Raw genomic sequence first — 13352 nt, forward strand, 5'->3', positions numbered from 1 at the left:
AAATGGGCAAAAGAAAAAATGTTTGGTGCAGTTTTTCCCAATCTAGACCTCCGAACTATTTACATGAGATCTCCTGCTAGCTTTCATTTTCAATTCACAAACTGAATTAAGGGTTTATGGCAGGGGTAGGCAACCTCGGCTCTTTTGTGACTCATGGACTTCAACTCCCAGAATTCCTGAGTCAGCATAGCTGACTCAGGAATTCTGGGAGTTGAAGTCCATGAGTCACAAAAGAGCCGAGGTTGCCTACCCCTGGTTTATGGGAACGACATTCAGTTTTGAACTAAATCTCCTGTCCTGGATCGACCGCGAATCCCGCCCAACGGAGCGGAGCCAGCGGAAAGAGGCAATGAAAGACACAGCAAGACCCGAAAAATTAATCTGTTCTGTAGATATTCCGATCATATTGCTAATTTGACTATTTTTACGCCGACATACACCGCTAAGAACGGAAAAAAGAAATACGCAGTGTTTCTGTGGCCACCGGCTCTCCCCCCCCCCAAAAAAAAACCGGGGGGGGGGCTTCCAAACAGCAGAGACGAGCTACAGGAAGAGAGGAGGAAGGCAAAAGCAGTAAGATCCACCTTGGGGCAAAGGAAATGGGCCATGGCGCACCACATGGTTTTCCCAAGCTCTCCTCCCAGGGGAAAGGGGATGCAATGGTTGCCCCCACCAGAGCCATAGCGAGAGAGCGCTTCGGGCCATACCTCGTCAGTCAAACGGACTCTGGCGAGAGGTCGCACCAGGCGAGAGCGCGTAAGCTCGACCACCACCGGCCCCGTCACGGACAAAACTCAGTTCCTCACTCCACACCGGAAGCAGGAGGGCGGAAGTTCGGAGTTGCCGCGCAAAGAGAACTTCCGCTTTCCAAACGGGATATAGCCCTGTAATTGTCAAGGCCGAGGGGCGGTCTCGCTTCCCGCGCGCCAAAAGGTGGGTGTGGCTTCGGCTTTGCGCCGAGGCTGTCCTTTCGGCTCTCTTTTCGCCCGTGGGCGGCATTGCGTCTGGCTGCCGAGGTGTAGGCTTCGGCAGCGTTTTTCGTAGTTGCCCTTGGCGCTTGAGGCTTAACTTTTTTTTACATAAAGCACGTAGGGGGCTCAGCCTGGCTTTGTTGGTGGTGCACGCTGGAGAAATTCTGATTTCATAACTTTCATTTCAGTTGTTCTTTGGCGAAGTGGGAAGTAAATCCCATGACTTTCAACCGCATTTGTTCCTGGCAATTTCGTCTCTTGTTCTTCCAGTTTTCGCTCTATATTGCTGCGACCTCGGTTGCCCCGCTTTCTAAATCTTGTTTGTGAACGACATAACAATAAGCGAAATAAAATATCCTACATTAATTTGCCCTTAGAATCTTCGTCTACCAACCTGTTTCTACTAACGGCAGCTTTTTATTACTGTTCAGAAAAATTGCATTGATCTACCTGTTGCCAGGCAGGTAAATTGCCCTGGTATTTTTCCTTGTGTTTTAAAGTGGCTTTATTGTATTTACCATCTTACTGTTTTGTGTTTTGTTTTTAATTCCATTTATATCCCGCCCTTCTCCGAAGACTCAGGGCGGCTTACAAGCTTAGCAGTTTTGCCCCAGAGATCATAGTTTTTGGTGGGAAGACTGGCTGTAAATTTAACAGTTAAATTAACATCTTTTAAAAATGGTATACTGTGTTTCTTTTTAGGATGAAGAACTGAAATACGACATCTTTTAACAACCATGATAATGATTGTATTAGGTGAAAATATTTTAGAATAAAATGTTTTGTTATGTAATATTAGATATTATTTTTTTTAAAAAAAATGGTTTAATAACAAGTAATCAAACGCAATAGATTATCAAGTAATTCAGTTCACTGTATCATCTTACAAAAAAAATTCCATCGTAGTTTAATGGGGGTTATTCACGGAGGGGCAATACAGTTGTAATTTTATTTTTGAAATCAACAAAAACTTTAGATTCCTATTATGGAAAAAGTCCTAATTGAGATAATGGGCCTTTTTTATAAGTACAAATATGCTTTGAAGCTTGCTATAAGCTGACTGAATATATGCTTCAGGATAGTGTATCTTCAAAGTATCTAGTGCTAAACAGAGTTGCTATGATCTTTCAATCACATTATACAAGTTACTGTTTTTCCATGTAGTGTCATCCAGCAAAGATAGTACTGAATTAGTTTACCTCAAAACTGCGTTAAAAAATCCTGCTGTTCTAATATCTCATTCTGCCTTTTATATTAAAAAGTTCTACATGGAATTTTCATATTTAAACTTGGTGATATCCTCTGAACAGTCTTGGTGCAAAAGCTATGGAAAAATCTCCAGAGAGCTATAGAGTTTTTTCTATATGCAGGCAAGATTAAGAAGGAAAAGTATGTGCGTCTCTGTCCAATACAAAATTAGCAAGATAGAATAGGTAGAGGTTTAAAATACAGTATTTTGGGTATTAGCTTGGAACTGTTTTTATAATTTTGTCTTTGTACTTTCATGTTCCCCAAAGTCCTTTGCAATGGGGGGGGTTATAAATATGGTTAACAAGTAGAATTAAATAATTTGTGGCTTGGTGTAAAACAGGAAACCAAACGTATTGGCTGCATTTGCTCAACATTCTTTTTTTTTATTGAAAAGTTTTTCAGTACATTTTATCTTTAACAAAACAATGCTCAACATTCTTGATCTGGCTAAAATAGAATTGAGTAGTTTATAGTTCATTATGTTATAGGAAACCTAATCTTATATTGTATAAATCACACTATCACATTAAAATGTAATATGATTTACCAGAAACATTATGTAAATGCAACACGTGATTTTATGGATAGATATATCTTTTAACCGTCTGAGGAAACATAAGAGGAAGTTGTTTACAGAAAACTACCAAACAAGACACCTTCATGGATTATTGCCTTGTCGTGGTGAAGGGGCTTCTGTAATTCAATGAAGCTATGAGCTATGCTGTTCAGGGCCACCCAAGACAGACAGGTCATAGCAGAGAGTTCTGACAAAACGTGATCCACTGGAGAAGGAAATGGCAACCCACTCCAGTATCTTTGCCATGAAAACCCCATGGACAATACCAAAAGGAAAAAAGATATGATGCTGGAAGATGAGCCCCTCAGGTCGGAAGGCATCCAATATGCTACTGGGGAAGAGCAGAGGGCTAGTACTAGTAGCACCAGAAAGAATGAAGTGACTGGGCCAAAGATGAAAGGACGCTCAGCTGTGGATGTATCTGGTGATGAAAGGAAAGTCCGATGCTTAAAGATTTTTTCTCCATAGGAACCTGGAATGTAAGATCAATGAATCAAGGAAAGCTGGACGTGGTCAAACGAGATGTCAAGACTGAACATTGACATCTTAGGAATCAGCGAACTAAAATGGAAAGGAATGGGTGAATATAATTCAGATGACCATCAGGTATACTACTGCGGGCAGAATCCCTCAGAAGAAATGGAGTAGCCCTCATAATCAATAAAAGAGTAGGAAAAGCAATACTGGGATACAATCCCCAAAATGACAGAATGATCTCAGTTCGAATCCAAGGCAAACCATTCAATATCACAGTAGTCCAAGTCTATGCCCAAACCACCGGTGCTGAAGAGGATGAAATTGACCAGTTCTATGAAGCCCTACAGCACCTTATAGAACTAACACCAAAAAATGATGTTCTTATCATCATGGGGGATTGGAATGCTAAAGTAGGAAGCCAAAAGATACAAAATGAAGCACGGCACAGGCTGATAGAATTTTGTCAAGAGAATACGATAGTCATAGCAAACACTGTTTTCCAACAACACAAGAGACGGCTCTACACATGGACATCACCAGATGGTCAACACAGAAATCAGATTGACTATGTGCTCTGCAGCCAAAGATGGAGAAGCTCTATACAGTCAGTAAAAACAAGACCAGGAGCTGACTGTGGCTCAGACTATGAGCTTCTCATTGCAAAGTTTAGGCTTAAACTGAAGAAAGTAGGGAAAAGCACTAGGCCAGTCAGGTATGAATTAAATCATATCCCTGTTGAATATACAGTAGAGGTGAAATAATAGATTTAAGGAATTAGATCTGATAGACAGAGTGCCTGAAGAATTATGGATGGAGATTTGCAACATTATACAAGAGGTAGCAACTAAAACCATCACAAAGGGAAAAAAATGCAAGAAAGCAAAATGGCTGTTTGAGGAAGCTTTGCAGATAGCTGAGGAAAGGAGGGGAAGCGAAAGGCAAGGGAGTAAAAGAAAGATACACTCAATTCAATGCAGAATTCCAAAGAATAGCTAGAAGAGATAAGAATGCCTTCTTAAATGAACAGTGCAAAGAAATAGAAGAAAACAATAGAATAGGGAGGACCAGAGATCTCTTCAAGAAAATTGGAGAGATGAAGGAAACGTTTCATGCAAAAATGGGTATGATAAAGGACCAAAATGGCAGGGACCTAACAGAGGCAAAAGAGATTAAGAAGAGGTGGCAAAATTACACAAAAAAACTATGCAAGAACGAGCTTAAAGTCCCTGATAACCACGATGAGGTGGTCACTGACCTCGAGCCAGGCATCCTAGAATGTGAAGTGAAGTGAGCCTTAGGAAATCTGAGCAACAACAAAGCTAGTGGAGGTGACAGTATTCCAGATGAGCTATTCAAAATCTTAAAAGACGATGCAGTAAAAGTGCTACACTCAATTTGCCAGCAAATTTGGAAAACTCAACACTGGCCACAGGATTGGAAAAGATCAGTTTACATTCCAATTCCAAAGAAAGGCAGTGCCAAAGAATGTTCAAACTATCGTACCATTGCACTCATTTCACATGGTAGTAAAGTTATGCTTAAAATCCTACAAGCTAGACTCCAGCAGTCTGTGGATCGAGAACTACCAGAAGTACAGGCAGGATTTTGAAGAGGCAGAGGAACTAGAGATCAAATTGCCAACATACGCTGGATTATGGAGAAAGCTAGGGAGTTCCAGAAAAACAACTACTTCTGCTTCATCGACTGTGCTAAAGCCATGATTGTGTGGATCACAACAAACTGTGGCAAGTTCTTAAAGAGATGGGAGTACCAGACCATCTTATTTGTCTCCTGAGGAATCTATATGTGGGTGAAGAAGCAACAGTGAGAACTGGACACGGAACCACCGATTGGTTCAAAATTGGGAAAGGAGTCCAGCAAGGCTGTATACTGTCACCCTGCCTGTTTAACTTATATGCAGAGCACATCACGAGAAAGGTAGAGCTAGATTAATCAAAAGTTGGAATTAAGATTGCCGGAAGAAATATCAACAACCTAAGATATGGAGATGATACCACTCTAATGGCAGAAAGTGAAGAGGAACTAAAGAGCCTGTTGTTGCGAGTGAAGGAGGAGAGTTCAAAAGTTGGGTTGAAACTAAACATTAAGAAAACCAAGATCATGGCATCTAGCCCTCTCAATTCCTGGCAAATAGATGGGGAAGAAATGGAGGTAGTGACAGATATTATTTTCCTGGGCTCCAAAATCACTGCAGACAGGGACTGCAGCCAAGTAATTAAAAGACGCTTGCTTATGGGAAGGAAAGCCATGGCAAATCTAGACAGCACACTAAGAAGCAGAGACATCACCCTGCCAACAAAGGTGAGTATAGTCAAGGCTGTGGTCTTTCCAGTTGCAATGTATGGCTGTGAAAGTTGGACCATAAGAAAGGCTGAGTGCCAAAGAACTGAGGCCTTTGAACTATGGTGCTGGAGAAGACTCCTGCGAGTCCCTTGGACTGCAAGGCGATCAAACCGGTCAGTTCTAGAGGAGATCAACCCTGACTGCTCTTTAGAAGGCCAGATCCTGAAGTTGAAACTCAAATACTTTGGCCACCTAATGAGAAGGAAGGACTCACTGGAGAAGAGCCTAATGCTGGGAAAGGCTGAGGGCAAGAGAAGAAGGGGACGACAGAGAATGAGGTGGCTGGATGGAGTCACTGAAGCAGTAGGCGTGAGCCTAAATGGACTCCACAAGATGATAGAGGACAGGAAGGTCTGAAGGAACGTTGTCCATGGGGTCGCAATAGGTCGGACACGACTTCTCAACTAACAATAACCACCAAACAAGAGTCCCTGAGCAACTCTGGGCAAAGAGCATTCCACAATGTGGAGAGTACCATGGAGAAGGCTTGCTGCCTAATCCTGTCCCCATATACTTCTCTCAGAAGTGAGAATGATCAGTGGTTCACTGAGAAGCCAAATGAAATGAAGGAATTAGAGTGATGTGCAGAATATCTTCTTCAGCAAACAAAGAGAAAACCCTTACTGCCTGCTTCTTTGGAAAGTTTATAGGAGATGACCAGGCTTATGCCCGGGGGAGGGGTCAAACTCATCATCATTCTTGAGTCCCTTCTCACCCACAAGAGATCTTAAGTCCAGCTCACCTTGAATTCTTTTGACTCTTAAGTACTACCAATTTGCTTTGACCGTTAATAGTTCAGATTCTTGTAGAGCAAGGGTCCCCAATCTGTGGGCCACATCGCACTACCAGGCCACGGCCTGTTGGCCTCCAGGCTACATGAGTGGCTGGCCAACTCACACAAGTGTTGCCCTGAGCATTGTGGGCATTCGTGGCCCCCTTGTGCGAGCATCGCCATGAGCTTCGCAGGCGTTCGCGGTCCCACTCGTGCAAGCATCACCATGAGCACTGTGGTTGTTCATGGCCCCACTCGCACGATCAACAGGTATTTGTGCACCCACGCATGTGTTCACCCCCCTACAAAGCCATCTCTTTTCCCCCCATCCCGGGGCCGCCAACCCCGAAAGGTTGGGGAACTCTGTTGTAGAGAGCTTTAGCATACAACAAACCTATATATTCATTTGAACTGCCTGGACTCATGATTTGTCTGTGCTTGACATTATTCCACCTGAGATTAGATTCACTCCAATGCTTGTTTTTCTGAAAGTCATTGAAACCTGTCTTTTCTAGACAGACTTCAGAATAGATCAGTGATGATGAGAGAGTCTCTTGATATGGGTTTATATGTTGCAGTTGTTCCCTGAGGTACTGTTGCATTACTTTAAACTATTAGTTAAATGATTTACAGTAACCTACTTAAAAGAAACATCTTATACTTTAGAATGCACGTACAACCATGATTAATATAAATTAAATACAATCTGAAAACTACCAAAATTAATGTTACAATAGTAGGATAAAATAATCAAGCCCTGCACTAACCTACTAATCAAAAAGATCTTAAGGTCATCAGACCTTCACAGTGAAGGAGGGAGCTGATTCCAAATCACAGGACTAGTTCCCTAAAAGCCCAGAGCTGGAAACCACAATCCTGGAATCAGAAACAGAAGACACTGTCCAGAAGAATATGAAAAATAAGTAAGGTTGTAAGACGCATTAAGGACAGACACTGGAGTTGTTATGACCAAAGGGCAATAAAGATATGGATCAGTAGGACTGAAGAGTTCTGAGAAATACCAAAACAAATGTTCAAAGTCCAGAACAGCCCTACTTTAGACTAGAATCAAGTGTTGAAGGAACTTCTACTGATTTATGAGTACAGGTAGTCCTCAACTTACCACAATTCATTTAGTTAGTTGTGACACTAAATGACAGCGACACTGAAAAAAGTGACTTATGACCATTTTTCACATTTACCACCATTGCAGCATCCCCATAGTCATGTGATCAAAATTCAGATGTTTGGCAACTGATTCATATTTATGACGGTTGCAATGTTCTGGGATTGTGACCTGATAAGCAAAGTCAATGAGGAAGCCAGATTCACTTAATGACCATGTTACCTACAACTGCAGTGATTCACTTAACAACTGTGGCAAGAAAGTTTGTAAAATAGGGCAAAATTCACTTAACAAATGTCTTGCTTAGCAACAGAAATTTTGGGCTCAATTGAGGCCATAAATTGGGGACTACCTGTATGGTAGATTTGTTGGGAGGGAAATTAATTTACATGTGACTAAGACTTTTTATTTGGGAGATAAATTCCCAATATCAGACAAAGTATTGTTTTACAAATTATTTAATGGAAAGATTAGTAGGTGTTGTCTTACACCCAAGGAAATTATTTGTCAGGATGTTGGTATCATGAGCTTCCATATTGAAAGACTAGGATTAGAGTATTTCTCTCCAAAGTTACATTTATTTTTTCTCTTATTTTGTTTATCCATTTGTCCTCCGTCGCACTGAAAATGTGGCAATACATGCTTGTGTCCTCATAGTTTTAGAGGAACCAAAACCTTGTGGCTTGAATATGTCACAACTGAATACTCATGTACATCCTATTGAAATCTTTGAAAACAGACTGGATTGGGACAAACACCAATATTTTGCTTTCCCCACACTCAAGTAGAGTCTGCAAGTAATTTTATTCTATTTTCACCCATAATAATTTGTATCCCATGTAAATAAGGTATTTTATTACTACTGTTTTTGACTATTGTTCAACTGTATACCTACCTTACTCTGTACACCGCCCCGAGTCCCTCGGGAGAAGGGCGGTATATAAAAACAAATAAATAAATAAATAAATAAATAAATAAATAAATAAATAAAATATTCTGTTTACTTATTGTTCATTTCATTTATTTCCTGATTCTCTGATTACCAGATGTTTCTTGGTATCTTTATATTTTTCTTTTTTAGATAAACCAGACATGAAACCCCTGCAGATCTCATCCACAGGTGTCTTACTGGTATATGTGCACAGGTTATCCTACTCAGAAAGTTAAAATACAAGCTCACTCAGATACACATGCTTAGTTAATCACCACTGACATCCTCTCATTTGTTCCAGAAGCACACCAAAGGTTTAATCACATGCGCTATTGTAATCAACTTGCCAATCACATGTTGAAGTGTTTTATTTTCTTTGACGGAATTACAATACAATCCCCCCATCCCAATCCATCTAAAACACCAAGATGAAAAGATTGATACTGCATTACAAAAATGAGAACTGACACAAAAAAAACCCTATGCTTCCCTTCAGAAATGCTAAGATGATTGGGAAATATTAGCATCTTTGCCCTATAAGTGGGCAGCTCTGTAAAGATTACCAAGAACTTTATCTACTACATTTAGTTCAACACCAAGCAATTAAAGCTAAGGCCTTAGCCCATCTTTTTCCAATTTATTTATTTATATCCTGCTTTTATTATTTTTTTCACATAAGTTGGTGGCGAACATATCCAACACATCTTTGCCTAGATTGCATTGACTGAATGTCATAGCTCTCCAGATTCACACACACACACAGACAGACACTTAAAAAATATACTGTATATTTGTGTCCTGGCTGGCAATACAAAATTCCTGAGCCCCAAACACGTATTCTACCACTGAGTTACAATCATTTCTTTTAAAAATATGAAACAGTTTCTAGACACTAAAGTGACTGCCTCTTATACACAGTATTTCAATAATAACTCCTGTTACTTTGAGCTTATCCACAGCCAAGGTCAGCCACCACGTTTTGAGGACAGAAACAAATGATATACCTCTGTTACTTAACTCTCCTGTCACAAATACAACCTCTAAGCACATTTTCAAGTAGTTTTCCCCTTACGTCACTTCACGTGTTCGGGTCCCTTTGGCCTGATGTGCTCTAGGAGGCTAAGTTCAGCTGAAGGGGAAATGATGAATTGGTGTTCAACACTAGTTTTAAAGAAGAAGAAAAAAGCAGAGGAAGCTCTAGTGGGGGAAAATGATTCTGGCAGGTCTCCAACTAGCCCTCTTCTATTTACAATGAATGTGTGTTCTAAAGTAGTTGTGGGTTTTGGATCCCAGGGTCAAGAAAGATGATATCTTTGATTTCTGACAGTATAGCACTCCCACTTGTTTTTGAAATAAAGACCCCCAGAGCTAGTGCACAATTGGAGAGGGGGTCCTCCTGGACTCATGGCTCCTGCTAGAAGTGCAATAGAAGGAAAAAAGCATTAGACTGGGATTGAGAGTTAGTCAGGGGTCAGTGGTATGGCTGCTCTTAGCACCACGGGGGAAAGGATTTTATATTCTCTTTTGTATTGTTTATGTTGTTTTCTGTTGTTTTTTTCTGGTTACTGTGAGCTGACTAGGATCACTATGTGAGATAAATAACATGTGAGTTCTTTAAATAAATAGTGCTGTTTTAGTAATAATGATAAGAACAGCTGTAAAGAACACTAGAAAGAAAGGGCAGGAAAAAAGCAATTTATTTAAAGCTGTTTGTGGTGCCTGTCTGTGTGTACGATGTTGACACTTTAACAGTAGTAAGTTTAAATTTAGTGCACATGGCACAGGTAGAAGTACATAGTCCAGGAAGATCTGCCCCCAGGCAGACAGAATTGCGGAAGGTGGGAAGGCAAAGCAGCCTTATAGACTGAATCCCTTGCAGCTGTTACAGAATGTTTCAGCCCAGAGTCTAAATGGAGCTGGCAGAGGCAGCTTAAGTGGTCAGTGTGGATATGCCCAAAAAGATTAGAGAGCTTGGAGACAGCGGTGGAAATAATGAGAAAATGGGACCTCCAAATGAAGTAGGAATTTGTCCCAAGGAGCAGAGAGGCAGAAAGCAAAAGGCCAGAGGTGGGAAAGCATTGAAATGAGATTTGGAGCCATGTTTGAAAGCAGTGTGGAGGGCAGGAAGGGAAAGGAATGAGGTGGACTAAGCTGATACCATCAGGCTAGGAAAAAGCAAGAGCTAAAAGTTAGCTAGAAGGAGGAAGCCTAAGGAGCAGGGCTTTTTTTCTCATAGAACGCTCAGAACGGAGTTCCGGCACCTTTTTTGGATGGAACCTTGTAGGGTAGGCAAGGCGGGTTGTATGACATGTGTGAGTTCCGGCACCTTTTTCTTTTACAAAAAAAGCACTGCTAAGGAGATAAGGGGAATTAAAGAATATGAGCGGGGAGAGAGAAAGCACAAGGGTTTTCTTTCTCCGCATCACATTGTCTAGCCAGGAGTCCCCTGCCTGCTGCCATAGAGAGGCAGCTGAGGATGCAAGAGAATCAGGAGATCAATTGGCTGTGCTCTGCCAATGGAGGAAAAGAGACTGTAAATCACCAGGGAATCAAGTGGGAAAAGGCCGGATCTAAGACGTCAACAAGTCAACAAGACGTAGGTGGGATCAGAGGGGTCAGGATGAGGGAGATCCAACCCAGAAGGAAAGATTAAGCAGCCAAGAAAGGCAGAGGGTAAGATGGGGGGTGTTGTTTGTTTAAAATGTACTGCACCTTTAGGGCGACTGTCATTCTGTTGTGTATTTGGGTTGTGAAAGAAGAAGGATTGTTAGTTTCTTACAAGTCCAACCCAGGATGGCTTCTGCATTAAAGTAGCAACTACAGTGCTAAGCTATAAATTATGGTTTCACAACTGCCTTGATTTGGTTAATACAACAGGCTGAGCTTAATATAATTCAACTGTGTTTTTTTCCTGTGAAAACAGCTTTGAAATGTGTTTTCTTTAAATATGGGCCTTAGGAATTTTGGATCTTGCTGCACTTCTTGTTCTGAGGAAGTGAAAAATGTTTATGTGATTTTTGGCTCAGTCTGTTTATTATTCTGCTATTTTTAACTTTGTTTTGAAATGCATGGATATACACATAACCAAGAAGGGGGCTGCAAAGAAAGTATACAACATAAATCACAATTTTACTTCCTCTTAAAATCTGAAATGTAGTTTTTGAAGTAAGGATTTCTTGGTTCAGGATACCAACTATTAATAGCTTGTGAAAGGGTCTCTTGGATATTCCTGATATCACAAACACAAGGGATACAATAGAATTCACATGCAAAACAAGGATTTGCATGCCAGGATTTTTGTTAAGAGTTTGTGTGTGTGTGTATAATAGTGAAATTTATGGTCCAAAATCTTTTTACATACTTACCTATGCCCTACACTTCACAATACATGGAAAAATATAGAAGCAAAGGACTGTTGACATAGCTATCCATCTGTCAATAAAGAGATTACTTCCCCTGTTGGGAAAAAAATTACTACACTATGTAAGTACTCTACACTTTTCAGAGGATTAGAACTTTTTCTCCTCTGATATGGCATCAGAATCAAGCTAGTAATATGAAGAAGTTATTACAATATGATGACCATTCTGGTGGTCTCCAGGAAATAATTTTTTTCATCCCACTTCAGTTTTCTCTGCAGACAGATGTCCCCTCTCACACCAGCAACTGTCATTGTTGGCAAAGGTGTCCTTGTTGGCACTTCAGCCAGTCCCCACTTAAAAGGCTGGGTACTGAACAGACTTGAGACTGATGTCCAGCATGAAGATATTTGCAAAAGCTGGTTGTATTCTCTTCTGGAATATTCCAGGTCTTTTCTCAAATGTTCAGCTTCCTTTTTTCTTTAAAGTAAATATCCAGCTCTTTTTAATTTTAAAGATTTAAGTAAGAAGATGCAAAAAGATTTATTCCACTGGTTATGCTGTAGGAACTAATATTTGTTCCCTTTAGATCCTCCTTACTGGTTGATGAGGTGTTATAAGCAAATGACAACTATTTAGGCACATAGCTCTTATTTATTCAATTTATTAAGTTGTAATTATTTACAGTTACAGAGGTAGGCTTTGCTTTTGGTTGGATTCAGACTTGGTTATGCTTAGACTAAACTCACTGAAATCAATGGATCTTCTTTGGTCATAACCAAATCCCATAGATTTTTCTGAGTTCACTCTAAACTTGGATCTATTAAATCATAAAAAATGCATGGCCCCCAGGTATTAAGATGAACGTTAGCACATAATTTCTAATTACTCCATCTCTTAGTAGGGTCTGGAGGAGAGGACTTCAGAAACTAATCCAACTAAATGGAAAGAAGCAATCATTTTGAAATAGTCCAATATTAATGGACTATTTGGGATGAATACAACATGAATATAAGCAAGTTCTTTCTCTTTTTCTGCACAGCAAGTGGCAGCATGCTAAGACATAAACTAAGATTTCAAACCACAGTGCTTGGGTTCACACAAATGACGGCCCGAAACATCATAATATTAACACATGCACTGATATGTTTAAAGTTCTTCAGTACTTAAACAATTGTTAAACTACGTTGACAATTCATGTGTGTTCTACACAGTACTGCCTCTGCTCATTTAGAGGTATTATAAATAATTTTCACATTCCCATGCTTTTTAAGGGTGACTTTGAATACAAAGATAGCATCTGGTATTGGAAATAGGTGAGTGAGAACAGTTAGTGTCTTTCAGAAGAGCAAGGTAATTCTCATGTCTTCAATTTTTTGGAAACTAACATACCATTATGGCCATGAAGTACGGTAGGTGTCAGGATCATAAGGAAAGGCATTTTCCCAAAATTATTATTATTATTATTTTTGTTGTTGTTGTTATTGACTAATGGCCAATTTTACTAATGGCAGCATTGACAAA

General features: G+C 40.2%; 1 protein-coding gene across 1 annotated transcript in view; it reads right to left on the bottom strand.

Annotated features, from left to right (window-relative positions):
• The window catches only part of VRK1 (VRK serine/threonine kinase 1), a 38823-nt gene extending 37977 nt beyond the window's left edge, over positions 1–846 (bottom strand). The window contains exon 1 of the mRNA XM_081330426.1: positions 708–846. The gene's annotated coding sequence lies outside the window, so the exon portion shown is untranslated. The remainder of the gene's footprint in view (positions 1–707) is intronic.
• Positions 847–13352: the final 12506 nt, after the last annotated feature.

Source organism: Vipera berus, assembly GCF_964194415.1.
Source record: "Vipera berus genome assembly, chromosome: 1".
In the NCBI taxonomy this organism is placed as follows: Eukaryota; Metazoa; Chordata; class Lepidosauria; order Squamata; family Viperidae; genus Vipera; species Vipera berus.